The 26,028-nt window shown below is 40.3% G+C and overlaps 1 long non-coding RNA gene across 4 annotated transcripts in view; it reads left to right on the top strand.

Moving 5' to 3' along the window:
• The window catches only part of LOC147357621 (uncharacterized), a 109,367-nt gene that overhangs the window by 72,818 nt on the left and 10,521 nt on the right, over positions 1-26,028 (top strand). Inside the window, exon 1 of one of the 4 annotated variants that reach the window (XR_015141469.1) lies at positions 18,158-18,382. The exons of the other annotated variants lie outside the window; for them this stretch is intronic. This is a non-coding gene — a long non-coding RNA (uncharacterized LOC147357621). Of the gene's footprint in view, positions 1-18,157; positions 18,383-26,028 lie in introns of those variants that run through there. 4 annotated transcript variants of the gene reach the window in all.

Raw genomic sequence — 26,028 nt, forward strand, 5'->3', positions numbered from 1 at the left:
GGCTGCTAAGAACACTGGGTGCATGCATCTTTTTAAATTAATACGTCTGTATTCTTGAATGTTCCATGAGCAGTTGAAAATAATGTATATTCTGTTCGTGTTGGGGAGTGTCTGTAAACCTTTCTTCTCATTAGGTGAAAGTATTCCATTTTTCTAGTCATGCTGACATGCTGCCTAGTGGTTCAGGCAGAGAGAGAGGTTCTGAAGACTCCAACGATGTATTTAAATTTTTTCTATTTCTCTATTCTGTTTTTGCTTCAGGCATTTTGCAGCTCTCTTTTTTTGGTACATATACATTTAAGATTGTATCTTCTTAGTGAATTAACTTGCTTATCATCATGTAATGTTTTTGTCTCTGTTAATTTTCCGTGCTCCAAAGATTATTTTGTCTCATATTAATATAGTCTCTTCAGCTTTCTTTCGTTTTATGTTTGTGTGTCTTTCCCTGTTATTTATCATTAATCTACTGCTATAATTATATTTGAAATGAGTTTCTTATAGATAGCATATGGTTGAATTTTGATACCTCCACTCCACCACCACATTTTTTGATATCTTTAGAGGATTCACTTTTAATAAATTTTCTGACTCAATGATTTAAACCCACCCATTTAACTTTTTGATTCCTTCTGTTTTACATTCCTGTTTTTTTACATTCTCCTATCTTTATGTGGGATACCTGAACTTTTAAACACTTCTATTTTAATTTACCCATAGGTTTTGTTTTTTCAGTGCTGTTCTAGTGTATCTCTATAGTTATTTTAATGGTTGCTTCTGGAATAATAATATATAAGTATAGCTTTTTTGCAGTCTGCTAGTATCAACATTCTGTTCATGGGGTTCTCAAGGCAAGAATACTGAAGTGGTTTGCCATTCCCTTCCCCAGTGGACCACATTCTGTCAGACCCCTCCACCATGACCTGTCTATCTTGGGTGGCCCCACACGTCATGGCTTAGTTTCATTGAGTTAGACAAGGCTGTGGTCCGTGTGATCAGATTGGCTAGTTGTCTGTGATTGTGGTTTCAGTCTGTCTGCCCTCTGATGCCCTCTCTCAGTGCCTACCATCTTACTTGGGTTTCTCTTACCTTGGACGTGGGGTATCTCTTCACAGTTGCTCCAGCAAAGCACAGCCACTGCTCCTTACCTTGGATATGAGGTAGCTCTTCTCGACCACAGCCCCTGACCTTGGACGTGGGGTAGCTCCTCTCGGCCACACTTCTGCTTCATTGCAGCTGCCTTGCTTCTGCCTTCAGTATTCTTGCCTTGAGAACCCCATGAACAGTATGAAAAGGCAAAAAGATAGGACACTGAAAGATGAACTCCTCAGGTCAGTAGGTGCCCAATATGCTACTGGAGATCTTGGGGGAAAAAACTCCAGAAAGAATGAAGGGATGCAGCCAAAACAAAAACAACACCCAATTGTGGATGGGACTGGTGATAGAAGCAAGGTTTGATGCTGTAAAGAACAATATTGCCTAGGAACCTGGAATGTTAGGTCCACGAATCAAGGCAAATTGGAAGTGGTCAAACAGGAGATGGCAAGACTGAACATCAACATTCTAGGAATCAGCAAACTAAGATGGACTAGAATGGGTGAATTTAACTCATGACAATGGCACTCCACTCCAGTACTGTTGTCTGGAAAATCCCATGGAGGGAGGAGCCTGATAGGCTGCAGTTCATGGGGTTGCTAATAGTCAGACATGACTGAGTGACTTCACTTTCACTTTTCACTTTCATGCATTGGAGAAGGAAATGGCAACCCACTCCAGTGTTCTTGTCTGAAGAATCCCAGGGACAGGGGAGCCTGGTGCACTGCTGTCTACGGGGTCGCACAGAGTCAGACATGACTGAAGCGACTTAGCAGCAGCAGCAGCAGCAGCAGACCATTATATCTGCTATTGTGGGCAGGAATCCCTAGAAGAAATGGAGTAGCCATCATAGTCAACAAAAGAGTCTGAAATGCAGTACTTGGATGCAATCTCAAAAACGACAGAATGATCTCTGTTGGTTTCCAAGGCAAACCATTCAATATCACAGTAATCCAAGTCTATGCCCCAACCAGTAAGGCTGAAGAAGCTGAAGTTGAACAGTCCCATGAAGACCTACAAGACCTTCTAGAACTAGCACCCAAGAAAGATGTCCTTTTCATTATAGGGTACTGGAAGGCAAAAGTAGGAAGTCAAGAAACACCTGGGGTAACAGGCAAATTTGGCCTTGGAATACAGAAGGAAGCAGGGCAAAGGCTAATAGAGTTCTGCCAAGAGAACACACTGGTAATAGCAAACACCCTCTTCCAACAACACAAGAGAAGACTCTACACATGGACATCACCAGATGGTCAACACCGAAATCAGATTGATTATATTCTTTGCAGCCAAAGATGGAGAAGCTCTATACAGTCAGCAAAAACAAGACTGGGAGCTGACTGTGGCTCAGATCATGAACTCCTTATTGCCAAATTCAGACTTAAATTAAAGAAAGTGGGGAAAAACCACTAGACCATTCAGGTATGACCTAAATCAAATCCCTTATGACTATACAGTGGAAGTGAGAAATAGATTTAAGGGACTAGGTCTGATAGAGTGCCTGATGAACTATGGATGGAGGTTCATGACATTGTACAGGAGACAGGAATCAAGACCATCCCCAAGAAAAAGAAATGCAAAAAAGCAAAATGGCTGCTGAGGAGGCCTTACAAATAGCTGTGAAAAGAAGGGAAGTGAAAAGCAAAGATAAAAGCATCTGAATGCAGAGTTCCAAAGAATAGCAAGGAGAGATAAGTGGTTATGTATGGATGTGAGAGTTAATATAAAGACAGTTGAGTACTGAAGAATTGATGCTTTTGAACTGTGGTGTTGGAGAAGACTCTTGAGAGTCCCTGGGACTGCAAGGAGATCCAACCAGTCTATCCTAAAGGAGATCAGTCCTGGGTGTTCATTGGTAGGACTGATGTTGAAGCTGAAACTCCAATACTTTGGCCACCTCATGCGAAGAGACCCTAATGCTGGGAAAGATTGAGGGCAGGAGGAAAAGGGGATGACAGAGGATGAGATGGTTGGATGGCATCACCGACTCAATGGACATGGGTTTGGGTAGACTCCAGGAGTTGGTGATGGACAGGGAGGCCTGGCGTGCTGCGGTTCCTGGGGTTGCAAAGAGTTAGACGCAACTCAGCGACTGAACTGAACTTAGTATCAACATTTTACCACTTCAAATAGAATTGTAAATACCTAATCATCCATGCATTCACTTCCTCTCTTGCCTTCTTGATGTAGCTTTTTTAATTAGAAAAAAATATTTTTTTACAATTGTAAAAGTTACTTTCCATTTACAGCTATTACATGATATAATTGTCTTAACGTTACCTTGAAAACTAGATAAGACAATGTTATAATTTTAATTATCAATACAATCATATCAAGAGATGAAAAATCATATGTTATATCTAGCCATATATTTGCTCTTGGTATTGCTTTTTATTTTCCCCCTAATGCTGATGAGTAGTTTTGTTGTGTAGTTGCCAATTTGTGTCCAACTCTTTTGTGACTCCATACCTGCCGAGCTCTTCTCTTCTTGGGATTTCCCAGGCAAGAATGCTGGAGTGGGTTGCCATTTCCTTCTCCAGGGGATCTTCCCACCCAGGGATTGAACCTCAGTTTCATGTATTGCAGGCAGATTTTCTTACCACTGAGCTAACTGGGAAGCCCCCTAATGCTAATAGTTTCCCTCTCTTATTATTTCCTTTGTCTTAAGAGTTTCCTTAGCCATTTTTTTCAAAGTAGGTCTGTGTACTGTGTGCTCAGTTGCTTCAGTTGTGTCCAGCTCTTTGCGACCCTATGGACTATAGCCTGCCAGGCTCCTCTGTCCAGATTCTCCAGGCAGGAATACTGGAGCGGGTTGTCATTTCCTTCTCCAGTAGGTCTGCTGACAATAAATTCTCTTTGCTTTTCTTCATTTGAGAATACCATTATTTCACTATTCTTACTGAAGGATATTTTCACTGAATACATAATTCTGAGGTGACAGTTCTTTCTTTCAGGACTTGAAAAATGTTGTGCCACTTCTTTATGGTCTCCATGTGTAGGAAATCTGTCATCATTCAAATTTTCTTGTATAGGTAATGCAAAATTTCTCTCTGCACTCAAGATTATTTACCTTGCTTTTAGTTTTTGAATGTTTGATTATGATGTTCTTGATGTGGAGTTTTGGAGTTTATTTTGCTTGGGATTCACTCAGTCTCTTGAGTCTACAGGTTTATATTTTTCACCAAAATTTATAAATTTTAGGCCATATTTCTCAGGTATTTTTTTCAACCTCACTTTCTTTCTCCTTTCCTTCTATGACTTGAATGACTGGCTAAGTATTTATTATTGTCCACAGATGTCTCCTCCCTCCCCTCCCCCAGAAAAAAAATCCAAGTACTCAGAGAATTTACAGGTGAGCTCAAGGAAGAGATCATTCTTGTTTTATATAACACACAAGGTCAGATATTTTTCCCAGTTACATTCGGAGGGAAATGGAACCTTGAGTCCAAATTCCAGGTAAAGGCAGCACCATAAAATTATAGATCTGTTTTATTTATGAACACAAATGCAAAGATGTAAACTTACACAGATTGAAATAAACAGTGTATTAAAAAAATAGCTCATTAATAAAGTAGGATTTTTACCTTAAATGGAAGAAAAAACAGTCATGTGATTATCTCAGTAGATTCAGGGGAAAAAAAAGTATGACCACCTTTAAAATCTACTTATAATTTAAAACTATCAAATAACAGAAGTTAAAGAGAACATTAATATTATAAATGAGTTAAAACACATTTGTTAATGTTAAACAAATGAGTTAAAACTCATTTGTTAATGAGTTAAATGAGTTAAAAACACATCAAACATGTTCAATAGGAACATTTTTTATGCATAGGAATAAAACAAGATACCTATGATCATTGTTACTGCTCAATACAGAACTCATATAATATGAAAAGAAAAAGAAGGAAAATGTATAATATTAGGAAAAAGAAAACTAAAACTGTTGTTATTCACAGATGATAAAATTATAGAGAAAATATTACAAAATCAGGTATTAGTATTAATAAGAAAGTTCTGTAAAAATGAAAATGATCTTCTACATAAGTATTAAACAATTACAAAAATAGAAAATAAAATAGCATTTAGAATATCATTAAAATTTATGACATACTGAGGAATTAATGGAACTCTAATGCTTCATATGAGATATTTGAAAACTCAAAAGGATATAGAAGAGTTATAGTGCTTAGGCACTCAGTCGTGTCCAACCCTGCGACCCCAGGGACTGTAGCCCACCAGGTTCCTCTGTCCATGGGGATTCTCCATTCAAGAATACTGGAGTGGGTTGCCATGCCCTCCTCCAGGAGATCTTCCCAACCCAGGAATCAAACCCAGGTCTCCCACATTGCAGGTGGATTCTTTACCATCTGAGCCACCAGGAAAGCCCAGAAGAGTTATATAAACTATATTTGTAGATGGAATGAGTTAATACTCAATATTTTTTCAAATTTATTCTATATTCAGTGACATTAAAATTAATTAAATTTCCAGTAAGGTATTTTTGGGGAAAAGCCAAAGTTAATTTAAATTAGGATTCATGAATGAATGAAGCCTGGGCTCAGTCAACTTTCATAAAAAAATCAAAGAGATGTGACTACTGTGTGATCTATAAGATACTATAAGGCATATGAATTTAAAACAAAAGGATATACTGGTACAAGAACAGACAAAACAGAATATATAGTTTAAATACAGAGCATGTGTCTGTATAGAAATGATATATTATGGAGGTGGCAGTAAAATCAGTGGGGAAAGGATTTATCATAAAATGTATAGTGCAAGTAAAACTGGCTCACTTTTTACAGAAGAATAAAATTTGATTTTTACCTCATGCCATTTACAAAGGTGAGGGGAAGACAAATTAAAATTTAAATGTAAAATATAAAACTGCAGAGCTAATGAAAAAAAAAATCAGACTATATTTGTGACCTTGAAATGAGAAAGAACTTCTTAAATAAGACCTCAGAAGCAAAACACAACTAGTGGAAAATTGGTATATCTGAGTAAAACCACTCGGAATAAATGTTTGGCACTTTCTTATGTAGTTAAACATATGATTAGTTTATGACCTAACAATTCCTGTCCTGGGTATTTACCCTAGTTAAATTAAAACATATATTCACACAAATACTTGTACATGAATGTTCTCAGGCCTTATTTATAAAAGCTCCAAACTGGAAACAACTCAAATATACATCAGCAGGAGAATGGATAAATACACTAGACATACAGCTTAGAGCCCCAAAACCTTATGCTGGTTAAAATAAGCAATACCTATGATTCCATGTATATAAATTTCTAGAACATGCTAAATTAAACTACAATAACAGCAGATTAGTGGTTTCTTGAGACCAAGGGTGAGGTACTGAAAAGTACCTCAGAGGTATGAGGTACTTTAAAAGGTATGAAAGAGTTTTTTGAAGTGATAGACATGTGTCTCGATTGTATGTGGTTACATAGGTAATTTATTTGTCAAAAATTATTGAACTGTGCAGGGCTTCCCAGATGGCTCAATGGTAAAGAATTCACCTGCCAAGCAGGAGACATGGGTTCGATTCCTAGGTTGGGAAGATTCCTTGGAGAAGGAAATGGCAGCCTACTATGGTATTCTTGCCTGGGAAATCCCATGGACAGAGGAGCCTGTGGGTGACAGTCCATGGGGTTCAAAGAGTCGGAGCATGATTCAGCAACTAAACAACTATAATTGAACTGTGCACATGAAAGGTACATTTACTGTATGTAAATTGTACTTCAGTAAAGTTAATTTAAAAAGTAAAAATTGTAAGACAAAAAATGATGAGTCTGAGGATATCAAAATAAATTATTATTGTTCCATGAAGGACACCATAAGCAAAATTAACAGAACACCTTGGATCAGGTGAGTAATAGATTGGGAGAGAGATTTTGGTGTCAAAATTGATAGGTTAATATCTAGAAAGATCAAAGAGCCAATGAACTTTGCTAATCAACCTTACAAATGAGAAACCCAGTTTAAAAATGGGAAGTGTATTAAGTTGTATGGTCACAGAAAGTTCAAATATCCAACAAATATATAAGGAAATGCTCAACTTCACTAGTAACTAGAAAAAATAAAATTGAAACAAAAATACAGTGACATTTAATATCCAGCAGATTGGTAAACTTTAGGAAGTTATACAATACCAAACATTTGACAAAAATGAGGGGAATAAAAATTTTCATGTTTTTCTCAGTAATGAAAACTGGTATATCCATTCTAGAGACAAATCTGGCAGTATTTCAATTAATTAATATTTTGAGTATTAAAAATGGACCAGAAACTATCTTAGATGCTGAAGAAGTCAACAGTGAGTGAAAATATAAAAGTATTTGCCTTCATTAAGCTTATTATTTAGTGGAGAGAGAAGATGATAAAATCAAACATAAAATGAACATATATCAGTTCAGTTCAGTTCAGTCGCTCAGTCGTGTCCGACTCTTTGTGACCCCATGAATCGCAGCACGCCAGGCCTCCCTGTCCATCACCAACTCCCTGAGTTCACTCAGACTCACGTCCATCGAGTCAGTGATGCCATCCAGCCATCTCATCCTCTGTCGTCCCCTTCTCCTCCTGCCCCCAATCCCTCCCAGCATCAGAGTCGTTTCCAATGAGTCAGCTCTTCGCATGAGGTGGCCAAAGTACTGGAGTTTCAGCTTTAGCATCAGTCCTTCTAAAGAAATCCCAGGGCTGATCGTCAGATGATGGTAAATAGCATGGAGAAAAGAAAGACACGATAATGTGTTAGGAGATGGCTAGAGGAAAAGGAAACAGTTACAATTTTAAATTTAGGGGCTAGGGAAGATTTCATTGAGAAGGAAAGGTTGGGGCTCAGACCTGTGAGGGATAAGCCATGTAATCCTGGAGAAGTGAGTCCAAGCCAGAATCAACAGCAAACACAAAGGCCTGAATTGATACCATGCTTAAGGTGTTTGAGAAACAGCAAGGTTAGTATGGCTTGGTCTAAGGAAGTAAGGGGAGAATAAGAGGAAATGAAGTAAGAGAGATAAATAGGGACAGATAACAAGGGCATTGTATGTATTTGAAGACTTTGGGTTACACTCTGAGTAAGATGGGAAGTCATTTGAAGGTTTTGTGGAAGGAGTTCTTACTGGAAAATAGGTGTGTATATAGCTAAAGATTCAGCATTTCTGTTACTGGCTAAATTCCACAGAAAAAACCAGGACATAGACGCATAAGACATGTACAAGAATTTTTTTTGAGATTTTTTTTGATGCAAGTGAGCAATAGAAGACAATTGAGGTGTCCTTCACTGAGAGAAGAAATATGTAAAACCCTTTCGAAAGTCAGTATAACAGGGAGAGGTATATATAGCTCCTAAATAGTGTTGTTGCTCAGTTATTTCAGTTCTGTCCAACTCTATGTAACTCCATGGACTGTAGCCTGCCAAGCTCCTCTGTCCATGGGATTCTCCAGGCAAGAGTACTGGAGTAGGTTGCCGTGTCCTCCTCCAGGGGATCTTCCCAACCCAGGGATGGAAGCTGCATCTCTTAAATTTCCTGCCTTGGCAGGTGGGTTCTTTACCACTAGTGCTACCTGGGAAGCCCTAAATAGTGTTGAATGAAACAGAAAAGAAATAGAATGAGATCTGTTGTACAGTACAATATATACAACTTGAAAATACAAATATTCCAAAGGAAACACTATTTTTCAAATTTACAAAAATATGCAACGATGTGAATGACTTAGAGTGGGTGTCTTTGAGGAGGTTATGAGAATGAAATGGGAATTGGGGGCTATAAAAGAAAAACAAATGTTTACAAAGTAAAAAGGCTCATGGAGAGGTGAAAACAATCATCTTCAATGCTCTCTCAGAAAGAGCAGTTGATTTTTCCTCTTTGAAATAACAAACTTTTTTTTTATTATTATTATAGGAAAGTTTGAAAAACAGCACATCACCCTGTAGCCATCATCCAGCCTCCAAAATTGTTAATTTAAGGCCAATCTATGCCCACTTGCACCCTCATTCACTTTCCTCTGCTTGTTTTTATTTATTTTTTGAGCATTTTAAATCAACTTTTTCTTCCAGCTCTGATTTACATACCTAATAAAATGCACTCGTGTATATTTTGATGAAATTTAAATGTAACACCACCATAATTGAGTTATAGAATATTCCATCACTGAAAAAAAATCCCAGAACCTCATTCAAATCAATCTCCCATCAGCACCCCTAGGCAACCACTGATCTGCCTTCTGTCACTATAGATTATATTTGGCTTTTCTAGACTTATGTCCACAAGCAGCATAAAGTTTCCTTTGTAGTCATGTTTCCCTTTGAATTCTTTTTTTTGTTTTTAATTACTTTATTTTTGGCTTTGCTGGGTCTTTGTTGCGATGCATAGGCTTTTCTCCAGTTGCGGAGAGCAGGGGCTGCTCTCCAGTTGCAGCGCATGGGCTTCTTATTGTGGTGGCTTCTCTTCCTGCAGAGCATGGGCTCTCGGGAATGGAGGCTTCAGTAGCTGCTGCACGTGGGCTCAGGAGTTGCGGCTCACAGGCTTAGTTGCCCTTTGGCATGTGGGATCTTCCCGGACCAGGGATTGAACCTGTGTCCCCTGCACTGCAAGGTGATTCTTAACCATTGGATCACCAAGGAAGCCCCCTTTATATTCTTTTACATATTTATAATAGTAGTTCTGAAGTGTTTTCTGCTAACTTTGACATATAGAATTTCTTTAAAACATTTTTATTGAAGTATAGTTGATTTATAATGTTGAGCAACCTCTGCTATATAGCATACTGACTCACTTATACACACAGAGACAGTCTTTTGTATATATATATGTTTCTCCATTATGGTTTAGCACAAGATATTGAATATAGTTCCCTCTGATATACATTAGGACCTTGTTGTTTATCCATTCTATATGTAATGGTTTGCATCCACCAACTCCCAATCCATCTCTCTCCCTCCCTCCCTCCCCCTTGGCAACCACAACTCTGTTCTCTACATCTATGAGTCTATTTCTGTTTTGTAGACAGGTTTGTTTGTGCCATATTTTATTCCACGTATAAGATACCATGTACTTGTCTTTCTCTTTCTGACTTACTTCATTCAGTATCACAATCTCTAGTTGCATCCATGTTGCTGCAAATGGTATTCTTTAAGGTTAACAGTATTCAGTTGTATATATGTACCACATCTTCTTTATTCATTCATCTGTGTACAACAATTTAGCTTGTCCATGTTTTGGCTATTTTGAACAGTGCTGCTATGAACATAGGGATGCATGTATTTTTTTTTTTTTTTTACTGGAGTATAGTTGCTTTACAATGTGTTTGTTTCTGCTGTATAGCAAAGTGACTCAGCCACACATATACTTTTATCCCATTTCCTTGGATTTCCTTTCCTTTTAGGTCACCAGAGAGCATTGAGTAGAGTTCCCTGTGCTATACAGTTGGTTCTCATTAATTATTTTTTTATACACAGTAAGGTATATATGCCAATCCCAATCTCCCAACCCATCCATTCCCTGGCCCCCCTTACTCCCTTGGTGTCCATACCTTTGTTCTCTACATTTGTGGGCCTCTATTTCTGCTTTGCAGTTAAGTTCTAAATCTGTATACCATTTTCTAGATTTCATATATATGCACTAATACACGATATTTGTTTTTCTCTTTCTGACTCACTTTACTCAGTATGACAGTCTCTAGGTCCATCCACATCCCTGCAAATGGCTCAATTTTGTTCCTTTTTATGGCTAATATTCCTTTGTCTATATGTACCGCATCTTCTTATCCATTCCTCTGTTGATGGACATTCAGGTTGATTCCACGTCCTGGCTATGTAAATAGTGCTGCAGTGAACATTGGGGTGCACATAATTAAATCTTTAACTATAATTTTGTCCAGGTATATTCCCAGGAGTGTGAGTGCTGGATCTATGGTAATTCTATTTTTAGTTTTCTGAGATACCTCCATATTGTTTTCCATAGTTGCTGTACCAACTCACATTCCCACAAACAGTGCAGGAAAGGTCCCTTTCCTCCACATCTTCTCCAGTATTTGCTATTTGTAGACTTGTTAATGATGGCCATTCTGAGCGCTGTGTGGTGGTACCTCATTGCAGTTTTGATTTGCATTTCTCTAATAGTGATATTGAGGATTTTATGACTTACATATCATTTCTGGATCTTCTGGATCTGTTTCCAATGCCTGATTTTGTTGCTGGGTAGAAGTAACATTTTCTTTCTACATATGTCTAGAAATGCTTGATTGGATGTGAGACCTCAGATGCTATTTGTTGAGCATCTGGATTTTGTTACCTTTATTTAACAGTGTTGGGTTTTATTCTGGCAAGTAATTAATTTACTTCTGGATCAGACTGGTTCCTTGAGGTTTGTTTTTAAGCCTTGTTAGAGTGATTCTGGAGCTTTTACTCCAGAGTGATTTTCGTCTCACCATTAAGACAGGATATTTCTGTGCCTCTATGAAATTCTCTTAAGTGTTTAAGGAGGTTTCTTTCACTTGTTAGGATGTGATTTGAATGTCTCCCAGTCCTGGGTGAGTCCTGGTAGCTGTTCGGTGTATAGCTCCCTGGTAATTGATTGCCCCTTAGTGTTCTTTACCAAGGTCATGTAGACTTATGCTACACATCCATAGTTTAGTATTCATATAAAACTCAAGATCTCGTTCCAGATTTCTGGAGGTCTTTCTCAGCATAACTCCCTTCTCTCAAGTACTCCAACTTGTCCATTCCAGCCACCTCAGCTTCCTCACACTTGGAACTCTGTCTCATCAACTCAACAAGAACGCTTTTTTCCACTAAGGGGTCTGCCTCCTAGCTTTGTGCACTGGAATATGTCTTCAGACAAAAAGCAAAACCAATTGTTGGGCTAACTTCATTTTTTTCTTTTCTTTTAGGGTTATAGTCTGTATTTATCTCCTATATTTTGACCAATTTTCTAGTTATTAAAGTAAGAGATCTAGTCTAATACTACTCTATCATTGGCCCAAACAGAAATCTCAGAAATCTTGAGTAGCAAACTTTTCAAAGGAAAACTGAGTCTCTACCAAAGGTCACTGGTATTATATGCTTCTGTTTTCAATTCTTTTTATCTGTATAGAACTATCAGTATTTTAGGGTTGTGCCAGAGTTTCAACCTCTCTTATAGTATTTTGAAACAAATCTAAGGCGGGTATTATTCGTAAATATTTTATAAATGTAAGATGTACTCTTAAAACATAGAGCCTATTTTAAAAATTACAACTCCATGATCATATCTAAAATATTCAACAATAATTCCTCCCCATCAAATAACAATTGTTCAAATATCCAACCATTTAATTTTAAATTTTTTCTTTTAAAAATCAGGTTTCAAACAAGATTCACAAGTTGAAATTGTTGTGTCTTTTAAGACTTTTAAAATCTCCATGTTAATGCTCCATTTATTTTGTATTTCTTTTGAAGTATGTTGTTTTACTCCTGTAGCATTTCCCACAGGGAAATATATTTTGTAGCAAAATAGTTTAATATGTAGTTTAACATGTTCCTTTAATAAGTGCTTCCGATTAGTTGTTGGAGAGAGAAGCGACAGTTTACTACCATAATTCATGTTGTAACACTTCATTTTTTAAGTTCTATTTTTTATCATCTTCTTCAAAGTGTTATTTTTTCAATTAATTAATTGGACATTTTTTGTTTTACTCTATGGTTCCGTATAGTTTTCCTCTTGCTGTTATGTACATCCTACATCTTTAAGTTTCTCTAGTTAGTCAGCTTGCTATTGGATTTGCAATTATTGAGCAAATCTCTCTGTCCAGATTTATCTACATGATACAGAGGAATGGCATATGACACATTGAATACCCTCTTTACAGCATAGAAATGCTTGCTGAAGGATCCCTAAGCAGACACGAAGGCCAAATAAATGCAGTACACATATTACAATTGTTCTATGTGTGCATGCTTATTTGACCTTTGTGTCGAATATGTTGCTCTTTTAAGGTATGTTAGTTTCCCATTAGTTGCTTAGTACAGAATTAACAGGTTAAGTTTAAAATCCAAGCGGCCTTTTTTAAGCTTAATCTGTGGTTCCAGGCCAACCCAATGCATTGGAAGAGCCCTGGATTTTAATCAGAAACCCTGGGGTCAGGCTCTGGCTCTCATTCCGGCTTACTAGTGAATCAGATAGTCATTGAAGAGATTGTAAAAGCAGCTCTAAGCACAGGGAACACCTCTATTCTCCAATCCAGGAAGATCTTCAGATGCACAGATTCTCCTTGACAGCTCATCATGAGTTTCTTCCCATGATGAGATGACGGAAGTGTAAAGAAGTCAAAGAATCAGCTGAAATTTATAAAGTTAGAAAAGTGAAGCTGGCATTTGAATTCAAACAGTCTGATTCCAGAAGATCAAGCCCTGAGCCTTTGGAGTGGGAACACTGACTCCAAGATCCTAGATGACTATAACTAACCCTCAGTTCAGTTCAGTTCAGTTGCTCAGTCGTGTCTGACTCTTTGTGATCCCATGAATCGCAGCACACCAGGCCTCCCTGTCCATCACCATCTCCCGGAGTTCACTAAAACTCATGTCCATCGAGTTGGTGATGCCATCCAGCCATCTCATCTTCTATTGTCCCCTTCTCCTTCTGCCCTCAATCCCTCCCAGCATCAGAGTCTTTTCCAATGAGTCAACTCTTCACATGAGGTGGCCAAAATATGGAGTTTCAGCTTCAGCATCAACCTTCCAAAGAACACCCAGAACTGATCTCCTCTAGAATGGCCTGGTTGGATCTCCTTGCAGTCCAAGGGACTCTCAAGAGTCTTCTCCAACACCACAGTTCAAAAGCATCAATTCTTTGGCATTCAGCCTTCTTCACAGTCCAACTCTCGCATCCATACATGACTACTGGAAAAACCATAGCCTTGACTAGATGGACCTTTGTTGGCAAAGTAATGTCTCTGCTTTTCAGTGTGCTATCTAGGTTGGTCATAACTTTTCTTCCAAGGAGTAAGTGTCTTTTAATTTCATGGCAGCAATCACCGTCTGCAGTGATTTTGGAGCCCAGAAAAATAAAGTCTAACACTGTTTCCACTGTTTCCCCATCTATTTGCCATGAAGTGATGGGACCAGATGCCATGATCTTCGTTTTCTGAATGTTGAGCTTTAAGCCAACTTTTTCACTCTCCTCTTTCACTTTCATCAACAGGCTTTTTAGTTCCTCTTCACTTTCTGCCATAAGGGTGGTGTCATCTGCATATCTGAGGTGATTGATATTTCTCTTGGCAATCTTGATTCCAGCTTGTGCTTCTTCCAGTCCAGCATTTCTCATGATGTACTCTGCATAAAAGTTAAATAGGCAGGGTGACAATATACAGCCTTGACGTATTCCTTTTCCTATTTGGAACCAGTCTGTTGTTCCATGTCCAGTTCTAACTGTTGCTTCCTGACCTGCATACAGGTTTCTCAAGAGGCAGGTCAGGTGGTCTGGTATTCCCATCTCTTTCAGAATTTTCCACAGTTTCTTGTGATCCACACAGTCCAAGGCTTTGGCATAGTCAATAAAGCAAAAATAGATGTTTTTCTGGACCTCTCTTGCTTTTTTGATGATCCAGCGGATGTTGGCAATTTGATCTCTGGTTCCTCTGCCTTTTCTAAAACCAGCTTGAACATCTGGAAGTTCACACTTCATGTATTGCTGAAGCCTGGCTTGGAGAATTTTGAGCATTACTTTACTAGTGTGTGAGATGAGTGCAACTGTGCAGTAGTTTGAGCATTCTTTGGCATTGCCTTTCTTTGGGATCAGAATGAAAACTCACCTTTTCCAGTCCTGTGGCCACTGCTGAGTTTTCCAAATTTGCTGACATATGGAGTGCAACACTTCCACTTCAGGATTTGAAATAGCTCAATTGGAATTCCATCACCTCCACTAGCTTTGTTCGTAGTGATGCTTTCTAAGGCCCACTTGACTTCACATTCCAGGATGTCTGGCTCTAGGTGAGTGATCATACCATCATGGTTATCTTGGTCATGAAGATCTTTTTTGTACAGTTCTTCTGTGTATTCTTGCCACCTCTTCTTAATGTCTTCTGCTTCTGTTAGGTCCATACCATTTCTGTCCTTTATCGAACCCATCTTTGCATGAAATGTCCCCTTGGTATCTCTAATTTTCTTGAAGAGATCTCTAGTCTTTCCCATTCTATTATTTTCCTCTATTTCTTTGCATTGATCACTGAGGAAGGCTTTCTTATCTCTTCTTGCTATTCTTTGGAACTCTGCATTCAGATGCTTATATCTTTCCTTTTCTCCTTTGCTTTTTGCTTCTCTTCTTTTCACAGCTATTTGTAAGGCCTCCCCAGACAGCCATTTTGCTTTTTTGCATTTCTTTTCCATGGGGATGGTCTTGATCCCTGTCTCCTATACAATGTCATGAACCTCCATCCATAGTTCATCAGGCACTCTATCAGACCTAGTCCCTTAAATCTATTTCTCACTTCCACTGCATAATCATAAGGGATTTGATTTAGGTCATACCTGAATGGTCTAGTGGTTTTCCCTACTTTCTTCAATTTAAGTCTGAATTTGGCAATAAGCAGCTCATGATTTGAGCCACAGTCAGCTCCCGGTCTTGTTTTTGCTGACTGTATAGAGCTTCTCCATCTTTGGCTGCAAAGAATATAATCAATCTGATTTCGGTGTTGACCATCTGGTGATGTCCATGTGTAGAGTCTTCTCTTCTGTTGTTGGAAAAGGGTGTTTGCTATGACCAGTGTGTTTTCTTGGCAAAATTCTATTAGCCTTTGCCCTGCTTCCTTCTGTATTCCAAGGCCAAATTTGCCTGTTACCCCAGGTATTTCTTGACTTCCTACTTTTGCCTTCCAGTCCCCTATAATGAAAAGGACATCTTTTTTGGGTGTTAGTTCTAAGAGGTCTTGTAGGTCTTCATAGAACCGTTCAACTTCAGCTTCTTCAGCCTTACTGGTTGGGGCATAGACTTGGATTACTGTGATATTGAATGGTTTGCCTTGGAAACCAACAGAGATCATTCTGTTGGTTTTGAGATTGCATCCAAGTACTGCATTTCGGACTCTTTTGTTGACCATAATGGCTACTCCATTTCTTCTAAGGGATTCCTGCCCGCAGTAGTAGATATAATGGTCATCTGAGTTAAATTCACCCATACCAGTCCATTTCAGTTTGCTGATTCCTAGAATGTTGACATTCACTCTTGCCATCTCCTGTTTGACCACTTCCAATTAGCCTTGATTCATGAACCTGACATTCCAGGTTCCTATGCAATATTGCTCTTTACAGCATTGGACCTTGCTTCTATCACTAGTCACATCCACAACTGGGTATTGTTTTTGCTTTGGCTCCATCCCTTCGTTCTTTTTGGAGTTATTTCTCCACTGGTCTCCATTAGCATATTGGGTACCTACTGACCTGGGGAGTTCCTCTTTCAGTACCCTATCATTTTGCCTTTTAATGCTGTTCATGGGGTTCTCAAGGCAAGAATACTGAAGTGGTTTGCCATTCCCTTCTCCAGTGGACCACATTCTGTCAGGCCTCTCCACCATGACCCACCCGTCTTGGGAGGCCCCACAGGGCATGGCTTAGTTTCATTGAGTTAGACAAGGCTGTGATCCTAGTGTGATTAGATTGACTAGTTTTCTGTGATTATGGTTTCAGTGTGTCTGCCCTCTGATGCCCTCTTGCAACACCTACCGTCTTATTTGGGTTTTGTTACCTTGGACGAGGGGTATCTCCTCACCGCTGCCCCTCCTGACCTTGAATGTGGAGTAGCTCCTCTAGGCCCTCCAGAGCAGACACAGCTCCTTGGACCTGGGGTAGCTCCTCCCGGCCACCGCCCCTGACCTCCGATGCAGGGTAGCTCCTCTAGGCCATTCCTGCACCGTTGCAGCCTGGCACTCTTGGCTGTTGCCCTTGACCTCGGACGTGGGGTAGCTCCTCTCGGCCGCGCTTGTGTGCCGTTGCAGCCGCCCGCTAACTAACCCTGCTGCTGCTGCTAAGTCGCTTCAGTCCTGTCTGACTCTGTGCAACTCCATAGACGGCAGCCCACCAGGCTTCTCTGTCCCTGGGATTCTCCAGGCAAGAACACTGGAGTGGGTTGCCATTTCCTTCTCCAATGCATGAAAGTGAAAAGTGAAAGTGAAGTCACTCAGTCGTGTCCGACTCTGTGCGACCCCATGGACTGCAGCCTACCAGGCGCTTGCTAACCTACAACTACCTGAACCTTTGTTTCCGTATCTTTAACACAGGAATAATAGTACTTATTTTAAGCAACTGGTGGGGTTATAGAAAAGGACTAGGTTGGTATTTGTAAAACTGCTTTATAACAGTGCTGTCCAAAAGAAACATAATGTGAGCCACAGAAGTAACTTAATTTTTTCTAAGCCATGTTAAATAAAAGTAAGAAGAGTCTGGTAAATTTAACTTTAATTATATATTTTATTCAATTCAACATAAGCAAAATATTATAATTTCAACAAGTTTCCAATTTGAAAAAACTATTAAGGAGATATTTCACATTCTTTTTTTTATGCTAAGGTTTTGAATTCAGTGTAACACTTACAACAGGTCCCAATTTGGATGCTAAATTTTAATCAAAAATACCTGATATGTATTTCAATTGCATAATATTTACAATTGAGTAAGTGGATGTGTATCCCCAATTTTCCCAAACATAAAAAAGTTTTTCAGTAACTGAATCTAATACTGGTTTTTAAATTAAAATTAGTTAAAATTCCATAAAATTAGAAATGCCTTAGTCACACCAGCCACAGTTCAATGGCTTAACAGTCCTGAACAGTTAGTGGCTATCATATTGGATAGTGCCACTGTATCAACTGTTGAGCTTTATGTATCTGACAGCTTTTACAGAAGTTCTTAAATCTCAGTTGGATGGTACACTATTTCTTTCACTCTGGGCCTCCACGTTAGAGACATGAATTTCCTTTGCTTTGACCTACAAAAGAATTTCCCAAGGAAAACCTCCCAGCTTTCCCGACAGTTGGATAACAGATTGCTTCCATTTCAGTAATCAGAATTTATTTTGTCTAAGAGTCACTACACTTTCTGGGAAATAAATACATCTCTAAGAGCAGGGGGAAGATGACCAAAATAGACTGTTTTTAAAGAGCTGAAAAATCGATTCCTGGTAGTAATGCAATCTCGAATACACGAAACCATTAGTGCAAGGAGCCCACAACGAGGTCAGGATCTATTCTGAGCCATGGAGGATCGAGCTCCCAAGTGACTTCAGTGCATTACCAAGAGCAGACTGATTCCGGGTAAGGCCAAACCCATCATCTCAGGGTGAGGGGCATCACGTGGGGTCACCTCAGGTGTCTGGGATCTCCTGGCAGAGGTGAGTCAGGGCAATGGGGCAACGATGATGGACACTCTACCCCAAGCATCTTTTTTTTTTGCATGAATTCATCACAGAATTTGATACCAAGGTATTTTTCTCTTCCTTCTTATTTGAGTAACAGATTAGAAACTCTTCACAGTTTTTCTTTTCCTCCATGGAGAATCTTTGATCTGAAAGAACCTACTGCGTTCAGTAGATTGGACTGTTTACATGAACATTTATCTAGCACTTACCATATCCCAAACATTGTTCTAAGCAGTTTAAATTAATTTTTGCGACAAACTTATCAGATACTTTTATAAGGCCCACTTTACAGATGAGAAAACTGAGGCAGAGAAAGCTGAAATAACTTGCACAAAGTGGTACTGCTTGTAAGTGATGGGGAAGGGATAGGAACCCAGACAATCTAGGTTTCTGACCAATCGGTAAACTCCATGGTCCATGCAGCTACTGGATGTGGGTCAGAGGCTGGACTGCCAAGCTCAGCCCAGAGTGCCAAGCCTTGCATCCAGTCACTAGGAATCAGATGCTGCCTTCCCTCATTAACTGGTGAAATCAGAGAGAGCTCAGAAACCCACCTGCCTCTACCACTGTGTCCTGAACCTCTAAAACAAGGGTCCCTAATCTCCAGAATCTAATGTCTGATGACCAGAGGTGGAGCTGATGTAATAATAATAATAGAGGTAAATGCACAATGAGTGTAACGTGCCTGAATCATCCTAAATCCCCCATTCCACCTCCCTGGCCTATGAAAACATTGTCTTCCAGGAAACCTGTCCCTGGTGCCAAAAAGGATGGGGACCACTGCTCTAGAATGTCCTCCATCTCTACAGCCTCTAACACAGTTCTACTCATCTTTAAAGCTCAGCTCAAAACACACCTTCTCCATTAGGTTTTTTAAATCTCTACAGTTAAAACTACTCCCTTTCTCATCTCCCAACCTCTTCCAGATTAATCTCTATTGTAGTTTTCTGTAAGTTGCTTGACTTACAGAGCTGTCTCTCCTCTTTGGCTATGAGACCCCAGAGGACGGGAAGTTCATATTATTCATTTTTTAAAGATTTTTAAAATTTTTATTTATTTTTGGTTGTGCTGGGTCTTTGTTGTCATGTGGGCTTTTTTTTTCTAGTTGTGGAGAGTGGGGGCTACTCTTTGCTGCAGCGTACGGCTTCTTATCATGATGGCTCCTCTTTTTTGTAGGGCAGGGGCTCTACGTGTAGGGGCTTCAGTAGTTGTGGCTCACATGGCTCCCAGGCTCTAGAGCACAGCCCCAGCAGTCACGGTGCACGGACTTAGTTGCTTTGTGTCATGTGGGATCTTCCCAGACCACAGCTCGAACCTGTGTTCCCTGCCCTGGCAGGTGGATTCTTTACCACTGAGCCACCAGAGGAGCCTCATCTTATTCATTTTTGTATCCCCCACAGCACCTAGCATTTGCTTTCTAGCACTCCGTAAATATTCATTACTAATTCATCACTACTTCTATATTTCTAATTTGAATAGAAATATAATGTATTGGAAACTGTATTGTAGTGGGTTTCAAGAAACTTGAATTCTAAACTTGCTTCTATCACCAAATAGCTATATACATTTGGGCAATTCATTTTACCTCTCTGAGCCTTAGTTGTCTGTAATTGGATGAGATAATCTCTAAGGCCTCATGACATTTATGGAATGGGCTATTATTTGCTCTGAATTTATGGACACAAAACGTTTTAAACAAGTCCCTGAAGGCTATTTCATATATTCTGCGATCACTCCAGGGCTACGGGGGTGAGGTGCTTCTAAACAGGAACACATGAGAGGGGTCAGCAGAAGCAGCCCCTTGAGACAGGCCAAGTCTGACTGGTTGGTTATGCTTTAAAATTTCAGCCTGGTTAAAAGCCTGGATCTTACAGGAAAGGACCCTACATAAAGTGGTGGATACAGTAGAAGACAGCTTCAGGAAATAGTAGAGAGGGTTCTGTCCTCAGTGTGCTTAGTATGTGGTAGGAATCACTGGCTAGCTAGGCTTCCTTCGAGAACACCCTGGAAATAGCATGCAGGTAAGAGGTATGCACAGACAGGTGATAAGGCCATCGGAAAGCAGAAGATAACAAGTGTTGGTGAGAATGCAGAAAAACTGGGACCCATTTATGCTGTTGGTAAGAACATAAAATGATATGGCTACTATGGAGAGCAGTATCGTAGTTCCTCTAAAAATTAAAAATAAGACTACCATATGATCCAGCAATCCCACTTTTGGGTATATACCCCCTCAAAATTCAAATCAGGATCTTGAAGAAATACCTGTACTCTGATGTTCACAGCAGTCCTACTCCCAACAGCTAAGATATGAAAATGCCCCCAATGAATGGATCAAGAAATTAGGTACATACACACAATGAAATATCATTCAGCCTTTTAAAAAAAGGGACTCTTGCTATTTTGGACAACAGGGATGAACCCAGAGGACACTATGCTAAGTGAAATCAACCAGTTACAGAAGGACAAACACTACCTGTTATCGTGTATGTGAGAAATGTAAAACAGTCAAATTCATAGAAGCAGAGGATAGAATGGTGGTGACTAGGGCCTGAGGGATGGGACAAATAGGGAACTATTGTTCAATTGGTATAGAGTTTCAGTAACACAAGATGAATGTGCTCTGAGGATGTTATATAATATAGTGCCTATACTTATAAATACTGTATTGTGTACTTACATTTTGTTAAGAGAGCTATCTCAAGTGTTCTAATAAAAAAAAAGGACACAGGGAAACTTTTGGAGTGATGGATATGGTGGTAGTTTCCTAGGCATTTTTGGGCATGTGACCAAACTCACCAAATTGTATATGTTAAATATATGCAGGGTTTTTGGTGTATCAATTATTACTATTATTAGCGAGGAAACTTTAAAAAGTCATTTATAATCTTTGCAACCTAAAAATAAAAATGGTTTTCAAACCTTAAAAAAGGAAAAGATTGGATCTGGCTGGATACCCCACTCGCAGCTAACATTTAAGAACAAACAAAGAAGGCTAAAAGGCAGGAAACAGTGGGATTAGGGGATGAAATATCTGCCTGGACCAAATAGTTTCAAAGTTTCTAAATGTCAAATACAAATTTCTAAGGTACAAAATGTTGGATTTTAAGTTTATGTATTAAAAAAAAATATTTGGCTGCATTGGGGCTTAGTTGCGGCCCCATATCTGTGTCTTTGCTGCAGCATGAGAGAGCTTTAGTTACAGCACGTGGGATCTGATTCCCTGATCAGGGATTGAAGCCGGGCCTCCTGCACTGGGAGCTAGAAGCCTGAGCCACTGGACCACCAGGGAAATCTCAAGTGTATGTATCTTAAAATCACTTGTTAGTGACTTATCCTGATTATCAGAGCCATAAAACAGTGACTGGTCTCACATCCTGGATAAAGAAAGGCAGAGAAGTTTTTGTTTTCATTCCCCCACTGGCATGTGGGCTCTAAACTCCTGTCTTCGCTCAGCACTTGGAAGGTGAATCACTTGGCCTTGCTGGATCTTTGTAGCAGCTTCTGTAAAACGAAGGGCTTTACTGTAAAGATCCCTAACATCCCTTTTAGCTGGACAAAAGGTTGGTGACAGGTATTTTCCTCCACTGGACTATGTTGTCGTTCAGTTGCTAAGTTGTGCCTGACTCCTTGTGACCTAATGGACTGCAGCATGCCAGGCTTCCCTGTCCTTCACTATCTCCTGGAGTTTGTTCAAACTCATGTCCATTGAGTTGATGATGCTCTCCAACCATCTCATCCTCTGTCATTCCCATCTCCTGCCTTATGTCTTTCTCAGTATCAGGGTCTTTTCCAGTGAGTTGGCTCTTGGCATCAGAGGGCCAAAGTATTGAAGGTTCAGCAACAGTTCCTTCCAGTGAATATTCAGGGTTGATTTCCTTTAGGATTGACTGATTTGATCTCCTTGCAGTCCAAGGGACTCTCGAGTCTCTTCTCCAGCACCACAGTTCAAAAGCATCACTAGACCATAAACCCCTGGAATGCCAGACTGTGCTTTACCTATCTCTTTAGAGCCAGGTGCCAGCAAAGTTCCTGACATGTACTGGGGGCTCAATCAGTGCTGGTTGAATTGAACTGAATTGAATATAATAAATGAGGAGGCATGAAGTGAGAACCAGAAAGTTAATTTAAAAAATGGAAGCAAGCTTTCCCTTCTCTCTGTGGACAAAAGCTGGGAAGAGACCATTTTGGTAACAGGTAAAAACCCAGACTGAAGAAGAGTGAAATGTACACCCCATCAGCTGGGCAACAGAAACCCCTGGGGTATACAAATATTTGGAGAAAGGTTATTGATTATAAAGTAAGAGTGCTGATAAATTACATAAATATAACCAAAATAGGTATATAAAATTAAGCCTTGCTATTGGGCTTCCCTCGTGGCTCAGCTGGTAAAGAATCTGCCTGCAATGTGGGAGACCTGGGTTTGATCCCTGGGTTGGGAAGATCCCCTGGAGAAGGGAAAGGCTATGTACTCCAGCATTCTGGCCCGGAGAATCCCATGGACTGTATAGTCTATGGGGTCACAAAGAGTTGGACACAACTGAATGACTTTTACTTTTTATTTTCATACTTCAGCTAAATATAGCAAAGTTGGATCTGATGTGAAGAGCCAACTCACTGGAAAAGATCCTGATGTTGGGAAAAATTAAAAGTAAAAGGAGAAGGGAGCAGCAGAGGATAAGATGGTTAGATAGCATCACTGAGTCAATGGACATGAATTTGACCAAATTCCGGGATATAATGAAGGATAGGGAAGCCTAGCATGGTGTAATCCATGGGATTGGAAAGAGTCGAAGCAATTTAACAACTGATCAACAATACAATAATCCCTTAAAAATTAGTGGAAAAGCTTTCAAATTGTTGCTTAGATTTTTGAGATGTTAATAATTATTTTTCAGTAGGTAATGCGCACACAGAGGATCCAATTTAAAAGATTTTAAAAGCTATTATTAGCAGTATCGATTTTATCTCTTTATAGGCCATTAGTTACTTGGATAAAAAGTTTACTTTGTGTTTAAAGCAACCTCTGAGTGGAAATGCCGGTTAGCCTTTCTGATACTGTACCACCAGGGGCTGAAAGGCAGACCCTTCTATACAGCTGTGGAGTTGGCTGGCAGGTGAGATGTTGGCATCTAGACACTGAGTAAGGCAAGAATGACAGTGTTATCCCATCATACAGAATGGGTACCTGAGGCCTAGAAAGAAGATACTTTGCTCAAGATCACTTAGTCACTGGTGGGGGACTTCCCTGGTCGTTCAGTGGTTAAGAATCTGCCTTGCAAGGCAGGGGACATGGGTTTGGTCCCTGCTCAGGGAACTAAGATCCTGTATGCCACAGGGAAACCAAGCTTGTGTACTGTATCTAAGATCCAGCTGGGAAAGGCAGCTAAAACAAAAAAAGACACTGGTGGAACCCATCTGAAAGGCAGCTAGCCTCATTCTGCTGCTTCATTAGGCGCTTTATTTACCTTCTCGTCTTCTAGCCCAGGGCAGTTTCTTGGGACATGCACTGCCCAGCCCTCCTACTAAACTGTCCAGAAGACTTGGATCCTTCGTTCCCTTTGGAGAGGAGTTTTAGGGCTCTACAGCACTAAAACTGGGCTCTTGCAGCCCAGTGCAGTCCAGAGGGACATGCACTGCCATCCTGGGGTCAGGACAGGCTCAGCACCTGCCTACAGAGGCAAGAAGTCTCCTCTGACAGACGCTTATGACAGTTTCAGGGCACAGTCAGGTTCTCTTCAGAGAGGAGAGCACGTTGTGATCTCGGGTTCCAAACAGGTCCCATTTCCTCAGGTTGATTGAATTCTCTCCATCACAGACTTCATCTCTGGGTCCCTGGAAGAGGGACTTGCAAGCTCAAGAATGTGCCCAGTTGAACTTGATTTACTCTTCATAAAAGACTCAGAAGGGAAGTTGACTTTTTACCCATTCTCTCCTCGAAGCCATCAAAAGAATTATGAAATCATTTCCAGATCATGAATTAACGTTCAGCTCTTTCGCCCTCCTCTCCCATGGTGCAGAAGCCAGGCGGGCGGGTTTCCTCCTCTCTGTGCGAGCATCATGGCCATTGCAGGACTCTGCTGCCTTCCTCTCTGAGCTGCTGTCTTCACCACACTCCATGCCCCAGGATCTGGTCCACCTGCATGAGTGGAGGAAACAAACCTGAAACACAGGTGTAGGGACTGTCCTGCTGTGTCCAAATGAGAGAGAGACTGTAAAGACAGTGTGATGGGGCAAGTTTTGAGGTTGTAATTCTGCAGAAAGGCAAGTCCCCCAGGAGGTCAGGGATCTACATCCCGAACTTCTGTCTCCCTCCTCAGCAGAACCACGTCCACACACTGAATACACTGTCTTTATTGTGAGGGCTCCCGCCTTGCTCCAATCAACACGTTTCTTTAATCCCTTTAAGATGAACTTGTTAGAGGTGTCTCCACTGCCATGGGTTTCTAACTTCCTCTGATTAATTACGAGGCTTGGAAATGTGTGAGTGTGTTTCAGACACTGTGCTGTGGGTGATCGTGGCGCTGAGCAAGTTCACTTCTTCAATGTTTAATGCTGAACTATTTTCTACTCTTGAGGTAGATGGGGAGAAGGGGCTTTGCATAGCCATGAATGTGTATTTTCATCTCTACTACTTTCTGCCCTGTATTGCTAACCTACTTGACTTCCTCCACCTTCAGCCAGATAGAAAAGTGAAAAGAGGCCAAGACACAGTGCGGGGTGGGGGGTCATTGCTATTTAGGCAGGTACTGAAAGGAGGCGTTACTAAACTGTCCAGGAGACTTGGATCCTTCGTTCCCTTTGGAGAGGAAAGTTTTAGGGCTCTGTGCCATGGTGATTTATCATAGATGGCAAAAATACTGGGTTGCCCCAAAGTTCACTCAGGTTTGTCCATAAGATGTTATGGAAACACCTGAACGAATTTTTTGGCCAACCCACTATCTGTTGTCCAATGCAGTGCTAAGCTCTCTGCCTGCCTGTTCTGCAGAGCTATAAAGGGAAAAGCTTTCCCAGAGTTTTCCGGGAAAGGCCAGTGTACCCTGGCCAACTGAGCCTACGTTTAGGTGTTTCTCTGGTTCCCTAAATACCCATTTTCTGTCTGGCCTCCAGACGGCTAATCTAATCTACTTTATTTTGCTTCTCATAATTTCATTATTGGATGTAACCCTGTCCCAAAGTCTGGGCCTGTCGCGCCCGTGAAGCTTCTCCAATACCCTTTATAGTTCTTTCATTGATTCATTTACCCAATAAGTATTTGTCATCTCTGTGCTGGTTGCTGGTTATCCGAGGATGTAAAAGAGAAATATTTTCCCTTCATACCTTTGAAGTGTATTGTTCAACCTCAAAGTTGTTTGTGGAACAAGAAATTGCAAACATGATGAGAGTGATACTGATATACAGGGGGCTAAGGGAAAACATGGTGTGTGTGCAGTCACTTCAGTCGTGTCAGACTCTGTGACCCCATGGACTGTAGCCCACCGGGCTCCTCTGTCCATGGGATTCTCTAGGCATGAATACTGAAGTGGGTTTCCATGCCCTTTT

Source organism: Bos grunniens, chromosome 15 (assembly GCF_055505025.1).
Source record: "Bos grunniens cultivar Pamir isolate PY7600 chromosome 15, Bosgru_T2T1.0, whole genome shotgun sequence".
NCBI lineage: Eukaryota > Metazoa > Chordata > Mammalia > Artiodactyla > Bovidae > Bos > Bos grunniens.